This window comes from Caretta caretta, chromosome 14 (assembly GCF_965140235.1).
Source record: "Caretta caretta isolate rCarCar2 chromosome 14, rCarCar1.hap1, whole genome shotgun sequence".
Classification (NCBI taxonomy): Eukaryota; Metazoa; Chordata; order Testudines; family Cheloniidae; genus Caretta; species Caretta caretta.
The window spans coordinates 35,792,609-35,800,383 of record NC_134219.1 but is presented as its reverse complement, the minus strand read 5'-3'; the positions used below and the strand labels follow the sequence as shown (position 1 = coordinate 35,800,383).

The window sequence follows — 7,775 nt, the reverse complement described above, 5'->3', positions numbered from 1 at the left end:
GGCACCTAGGGAACTGCTACTGCAAAGCCTTAGGCTCCAGCCTCCAAGTGAGTTTAGGCTTTTGTTACTAGTAGCAAATTCTGATGGGAATCAGCTCCTGACACACTGGCCAGCTTTACCTGCCTGGATGTCAGCCCCTTCCCCAATTGGGCTCCAGTGCTGAAGTCCCCCCCGCCCCTCACTCAGACCCCCTTCCTGGATCCCGCCTTCCCCTGTATGAAATATGGAGCAATAATTTATGAGAGAGGCGACGAGGGCCTGATCCTGCAAACCCTCCCGTTTCAAACATCATGTTGGTCTCAGGGGGTACTACTGTGACTATGGGCTGCTGGGGAAGTGGCTGGGGAGACGGGGGGGTTGCAGGGGGTGTCGGTGGCTGGGAACATTTGTGCTGAGCAGCAAGGACTCGGCACCAGATCTGAGCTATGCTCCCCCTCCTGCTCCCTGTTTTCTGTTTTGGAAGGAGCAAGGCGATGCTCACGTGATTCACAAGAATCCAGCCCGTTGGCTCAGCACTCAGGGAATCCCATGGCCTCCTCCTCTCAGGAAGGTGACTCGGCACCAATGGCCCCTCTTCCCCCACCTCTGCTGGGGTTGGGGGGGCTGCGAGTCCCAGAGCTGCTGCCTTCCCTGACCCCCCAGGCTCTGCTCCCCTGAGCGCCTGCAGGAGCCAAGCCAGCTACAGCCGGGCAGTTCCTGAGTTACATTCAGTCCGTTCCGCTCTCCCCCAGCTACCATTGATCAGCTGTTGCTTCCCACCCAGTTCCCACTCCGGCGCTCTGGATTTCAGCTCCCCCTCCCCCTTGCAGCAATCCCCCCCCTTTCCACCTTCCTCATTCTGCCTCCACCCAGGGCAGGGGCGTGGGGTGGTGCGAAGTGGCTGGTGCTTTTTGCTGGTGCTGCTTTATTTCCCCAGCCGGACAAAGCTGTGGCGGGCGGTGCTGTGCAGAGCGGCATTACTGATAACCCAGCGATCCCTGGAGAGCAGGAACAGCAGCTTCGGAGGCCGGGGGGGCATTGCCACCCCTACACTGGCTCACCCGGCAAATGCCCCAGCCAGGCCCAGCTCCGTGCCCTGCGGGTGGGGCTGGTACTTCAGGAGGAATTTGCTCTGCCCCAACCAGCCAGGGACACAGACCGTTACTTCAACTTCCTGCTTCTTTTGTACTTTCAGTTCTGAAAGGAGTGGAAGGCCCAGACGGGGAGGGGGCTCGGCCCAGTCCATTCAGCTACAAATGTAACAAAAATAACGAGGAAGGGTCCGGTCTCAAACCCTCCGGCTTCATGACCCTGTGTGTTGAAATGGTGCTGCAGCCTCTGTAAGTGACATGGGGACCAGGGTCAGCTTTAGGGGCAGGCAACCTAGGGGACTGCCCGGGGTGCCAGGCTTGCGGGGGGTCGGGGGGCTGGTTTTGTTGTTAGTGATAAAAGGAAAAATAGAATGTTTCAGGCTTTCCTCATTTGTCACTAACCTCCTCGAATGTTCTAGACCTTTGTAGAATTTTGTGGAACCTTCCAAACTTTCCGGTTCAAAGCTTCTTTCTGGGTTTCAGCAGGGAGGGGAGCGCCGGGCTCTGCATCCCCAGCTGCATGGTTCTGTCTGAGATTTCTGGACACACAGCACTGAGGTCCCTTCAGATGGGCTGTTAGCACCAATGGGCCTGTGGTAAATGAAGCTGGAGGGGGGGGATCTCCCTTTTATGGACGCCCAGCCAGCCAGTTAGCTATAAAGTCCCACTTGGTGGCTGCTTACTTTACCTGTAAAGGGTTAAAAAGTCCCCCAGGTAAAGAAAAAGGAGTGGGCATCTGACCAAAAGAGCCAATGGGAAGGGTAGAACTTTTTAAAATGGGAAAAAAGCTTTCCCTTTGTCTCTCTTGCATAATGACAGGTTTCAGAGTAGCAGCCCTGTTAGTCTGTATCTGTAAAAAGAAAAGGAGTACTTGTGGCACCTTAGAGACTAACCAATTTATTAGAGCATAAGCACATCGATGAAGTGAGCTATAGCTCATGAAAGCTTATGCTCTGATAAATTGATTAGTCTCTAAGGTGCCACAAGTCCTCCTTTTCTTTGTCTCTCTGTTGTTCTCTCTGGGCTGAAGGGGTGGGGGAAGCTGGAATGCTGTGTAAAGTTTGGACCAGGTATGAAATACCTAGAAGGATTCATTTGGACAGGAAATGTTTAGATAGACGTAATTGGGTTTATTTCTTTTATTTTCTGTGAGGCTTGTGGACTCCTCTGTGCTAACCCCAGATGCTTTTGTTTGCTTGTAACCTTTAAGCTGAACCCCAAGAAGCTATTTGGGGTGCTTAATTTTTGGAATTGCTCTTTTAAAATCTAGCAGAAGCCTAAGTTCCAGATGTATTTTCTTTCTTTTTGTTTTTAATAAAATTTACTGTTTTTAAGAACCTGATTTGATTTGTGTCTTAAAAGGTTTGTGCACATGTTTTTCAGTTAGCTGGTGGCAACAGCTGGGTATCCCTCTTGTTTGTTTTCTTTCTCGGCTTCCCCAAGGGAGGGATGGAAAAGCCGAGGGGCCTCAGGGAAAACTTCCCAAGTGAGTTTTTCCAGGATTTGCAAGAGGCAGTTTTTCACTTGGGTGGTGGCAGCGTTTACCAAGCCAAACTCAGTGAAAAGCTGTAATCCTGGGGTTTTAATACAAGCCTGGAGAGGCCAGTATTAATTTTTTAAATCCTTGCAGGCCCTAGGGCAGGGATCTCAAACTCAAATCACCACGAGGGCCACATGAGGATTAGTACATTGGCCCGAGGGCTGCATCACTGAAACCTTTTTATACAATGATACAAAAGTATAGTCAAAAATGAAAAAAATGAAGAGTAATATTGTATGCTATTAAAAGTTAATTATTAACTTTTTTAAAACTGTAATGTGAAAAGTCAGTGCTAATTTTGACAGTCATTTCATTTTTGGCCACTTAGCTGGCAGTGTGTTGTATCAACCAGAGCATCAATATTAAGTTTGATATCCTGAGACAAAACCAGTCTCAGTGTTGCTTGCAAATTGTACCACATTCCATATAAAAAACTACACTAAGAGAATGTTAAGACTGCACAGTTAAGCACATGTGCCAAAATTAGGGTTGCGCACACAACTTTTTCTCTGCCCCTTTGAGACTCTGTGTTATCATGTAATCTTTTAATTACAGGGTCACGTACTGTATCTTATATAATATATACCTTTTTTCTACACCCTTACATTGTAGAGCATCTTACAGTGATTTTTCTATTGACTTTTATTGCGTTGTCACAGTAGCCAAATATATGCTTACTAGCAAAGAACTTGCCACTTAGCCACTCAAGTTTATGGTAAGTATGAGTGAGGGTGGGCAAATGTGTGTTGTCAGGGGAAGCTGTGGTGATTTGTGCTTGGGTTGTATTGTGCTGGGAGATTTTGGTTGATTTGTGTTGGTGGCAAATAAGGGGTGTGTGCTGGGGTGAGGGACTATCTGTATTTGGACTTGCTGGTTGTGTTGTTGTGTAGGTGGTTGTGCTGATATGTGAGGTGGCAGCGAGGCACAAGGCTGTGGCAGTCGGGCCAAGTAATCCACCATCTCTGAAGTCTCCCTCATACAACAAATGAAACTGCAGCATGCAAATTAGCTATTGAGTACGGGTGGTGATTGGTTGAATTATCTCTGATCTCACAATGGTCTAGTACTCTTGGCACAGCACAGATACACACCTTTCTGTAGTTGTACACCAATTGTCAAGTCAAAATAGCTGAGAACTTCAAAATTGGTTGGTAACAGACTGCAAAACCCCCACTCCACCCCTTCCATGAGGCCCCGCCCCACCTCTTCCCACCCCCATTCCAACCCCTTACCCAAAGTCCCCACCCCAACTCTGCCCCCTTCCTGCCCCTATTCCAACCCCTTCCCCAAATCCCCACCTCGGCCCCGCCTCTTCTCCGCCTCCTACCCTGAACCCGCTGCATCCCCCCTCCCTCCTGGAAAGTCCTAAGTGCCGCCAAACAGCTGTTTGGCGGCGGGAAGCGCTGGGAGTTAGGCGAAGGAGCGGGGACACGGTGCACCGGGGGAAAGGGGAGCTTGGCTACTGGTGGGTGCAGAGCACCCACTAATTTTTCCCTGTGGGTACTCCAGCCCCAGAGCACCCATGGAGTCGGCACCTATGGTGGGCCGCAGGAAATAACACGGGCCGTGTTATTGAGACCCCTACCCTACGGTGACTAGACAGCAAGTGTGAAAAATCGGGAAAGGGGATGGGGGGTAATAGGAGCCTATATAAGAAAAAGACCCAAAAATCGGGACTGTCCCAGGGACATCTGGTCACCCTAGCAGGCCCCCACCTTCTGCACTCAAAGTTCCAGAGTGGGATTCAGCCCTGACAGGGCCTCACTGAAGGGTTCTCAGGGAGAATCCAGCACCTCCTGACTCTGAAAGTAAACTTGGCTGTGGGAATGTCTCTGCAAATTCTGAGATTTTTCTGTTCATCTGTACCCAGACTGGGATGCTGGCACAGAACTGGGCTCCCTTTGCGACAGGTGTGTGTGTGTGTTTGTTTCTTTCCCCCCTCCTCCCCTTTGTTATTGTCACTAAACTGATGTTTCAGAGTGCAGGGTTGAAAGACAAGAAGAGAAAAACCTTCGTCCAGATTCAGTGAATCCCTCCCAGCCCCACCCCAGTCTGCAGGGCTATTGCCCTGAGGGAGGGCAGGTGCTGTTACTGCTGCCACCCATATTATAGGTTTCTGCCAGAGCAGGGGGTGCATCACCTCCTCCCATATCTCTGTCTGTGGGAATCACACAGGGAGACCGTGAGTCTGTGCCCTGGAGCCCTGGTCAGGCTCCCTTCCCGGCCAATGCTGGCTGCTCTGTGGACAACACAGGCCCTGGCAGCTGGCTCAGTCTAGGGGAAGTTATAGGCACAGCCTGGTTCCTGAGACGACTTGACATCATTGCACAGCTTGGCAGGGGCTGCATGCTGGGTGGAGCATGAGTGACTCTATCATTTATCTAAAGCTCTCTTTGTCTCTAAGGGTACGTCTACACTGCAGCTGGGACTAGAGCTGGGACTATCCAACTGGGATAGAATTTAAAACTCTACTGTCACCCCCACCCATATTTTTTACAACTGTCACAATGAGGCGCAATGTCCCATCGGCATGCATCTCTGTGTTACTCTGTAACAGCTCTGAGGTCTGATTTAAGAAGTCTTCAGCAGACAGCTCATCCCTAGTTCTTCTGACCAAAAACAAAGGGTTAGTTAAATTATGATTCTCTAAACGTAACTGAACATAATTGTCAGGGGCTACCCTACTGTTAACGTCATCAAGAACTAACTGTATCCCCCTGTGTATGACTTTGACGACCTGCTGAGCTGAATTTATTCGCTCAAGATCAACAAAACGAAATTCCTCACAATACACCAAATCACCAAATCTAGGTAGTTCCTGTTGCCAACTTCTCACTTGCTCCATATACATGTCTGTTTGGGGGTCTGCATCTGCATTTTCAGGGTTACTTGGGGGTTCCTCTATGGGACCATCAGCTGCGTCTTCTACGTCAAATGCTATTTGAGAGTCAGACTCCAAGGGGCCACCACGAGGATCATCAGAAGTAGACAGGGACCCGTCTAGAGAGCCTTCTGGGGACTTTTCTAAATCAGACTCTGTCTGAGAGTCAGATTTCGCCTCCCCATTCTCAGACACTTCAATCTGAGAGCCTTCAATAGGGGCAACTCTTTTTGTTCTTTTCTCCTCATCACCTCTTTAGCCTTTTAAAAACATTTTACAGCTACCCTGGCCCATAATTTTTGGGCAGCCATCTGTTTGTCCAGTAAATTCTGTCCCCCTTTTGTTTATGCCTTAGCGGATGTGTACCCTTGAGGATGCCCCTTTTACTCAGGCCCCTTTCTATGACTAGTCATGCCTGCTCAGAGCCACCCTCTGGAAAAATAGAAGTATTTTTCAAAAAGTCACCCACGAGAGCTTTTGCATTTTTGATGTAGTTCCCAGCCCTCCTTTCTTTGAGAACCCCCGAGGATACAGGGTCCATCAGCTTTCTGAACGAAGCATCATATTTTTACCAAATCTTTTTAGAATACCGAAGAGCTGTGCCGAGCTTATTGTGTTGGGAAAATGGTTGGTAATAATACCCCAGCATCGCAGGAACTTTCAGTCCTTGTTTTTTTATTCACAACCCCTAAAGCGTGTGCTCCGGGTTTGTGAATATGTATTTTCCCTCACATTCACGACCCCTAAAGCGCGTGCTCCGGGTTTGTGAATATCTGTGTTTTTGCTCAGTTTTCTCAGGGTTTGATGTGGTGCTGACAGCTGAGGAACTGGAGTTGTGTTTGTGTGGTTGCTTTTTATCAGAGTCTTTTGTTTTGTCCTTGGGTTTGACATATACGAGCTTTGGACTGTCCTGATGCATCGTCTGCGCTCTTCTGCTGTTTTGCGTTGGTGGTGGTGTTGTTGTTAAAAGTCTCAGAGCAGATTCCTGGGTCTTTGGCGGTTCTGGTGGAGGTGTCCCTGTAGCTCTGACTACAGCATTGTCAGGAGAGCTGCCCATGTCTGATTAAGAAAAACAGAGATATTCCAATTTAGCATCAAATAAACATTTTACAGAACTTTACCATCTTTCTCACTCACACATATGTATTTGCTTAAAATACAAAACCTCATAACATAACTAAACCAATAAGCAAAATATATTTACTGGGCTTCGTCCATCCATCAGCCGTTGATGCTGGTGAATTTTCCTTTTCAGCTGTCTCTTTCCTTTTTCTTTTGAGCTTCTTTTCACTCTGGTCTAAGGATCTCTCGTGTTTTGACCGTACTGTGGAGCAGACAACATTATTATTATAAAACACATGAAACTGTCTTATAAACTTAAAAAAAATAAAATACTCGTTAGGGTGTTTTTCTATTTAAAAGGTCATAGCTTTAAAACAAAATAATCCATTTCAGGCTGTATAACACACACAGGTTTTGATTTATTTCTACCACTAGTGTTCTCTAAAACCTAGACATTTTTTTAATACAAGCACGTTTCCACCATGCACCCAAAAATAAAGTGTGCAATAAAATACTTTTTAATTCCCCCACCATAACTATGTCTTGCATAGGACCCCTAAATCACCAACAACAATTTAAACACTAATTTTAAAACAACCCATTTTAAAAACACATCACATTTTGCAGAGTAAAAACCAAACTGTTTTGAAATAAAATACTGTAAAACCCCACACACTTATCTCTAGCATAGGCTCCCTGAATCACACACACACACAAAAACAGGAGTTTTAAACACACTAAACCAACAGTCTGCAACCAAATACTTTTTAAAAACCCACACCTATCTCTAGTATAGGTCTCCTAGATCACCAGCAACAATTTAAACACTAACTAATTAAAAAACATTTTAAAACAGACACACTCTTTTAAAAGCCAATTGCAGAAAGTTACCTTCCACCACAGGGTAAACGGATGCCGGCACATGGTTATTCTGTTTTCCCCCATGTGTATTTGGACCTTTGGATTAATGAACAAGCAAAATTTTTAGTTAGTATTATTCCCCAATAGCATCAAATCCTTATGTAATCTGTGTTATACCTGGTGTTTTTTAATTTAACAATATTAAGCACAACTATAGTTAAAAATGGGGTTTTACCTGGCCCTGGTGAAAAGCAGCTTGAAGTTGCTATTTCCATGCTAAACAAATCACACTGCAATAAAGATAGGTACCATTAGCTAGTAAGGACAGCATAGATAAAGAGTGACATTATATAATATATAT

The 7,775-nt window shown here is 46.7% G+C and overlaps 1 protein-coding gene across 2 annotated transcripts in view; it reads left to right on the top strand.

The window, feature by feature from the left end:
• The first annotated feature begins 514 nt into the window (after positions 1–514).
• LOC125621781 (butyrophilin subfamily 1 member A1-like) overlaps positions 515–7,775 on the top strand; it is a 48,564-nt gene continuing 41,303 nt past the window's right edge. The window contains exons 1-2 of one of the 2 annotated variants that reach the window (XM_075119457.1): positions 515–550; positions 1,175–1,319. The gene's annotated coding sequence lies outside the window, so the exon portion shown is untranslated. Of the gene's footprint in view, positions 551–692; positions 1,320–7,775 lie in introns of those variants that run through there. The other variant, XM_048819074.2, reaches the window with a different exon arrangement.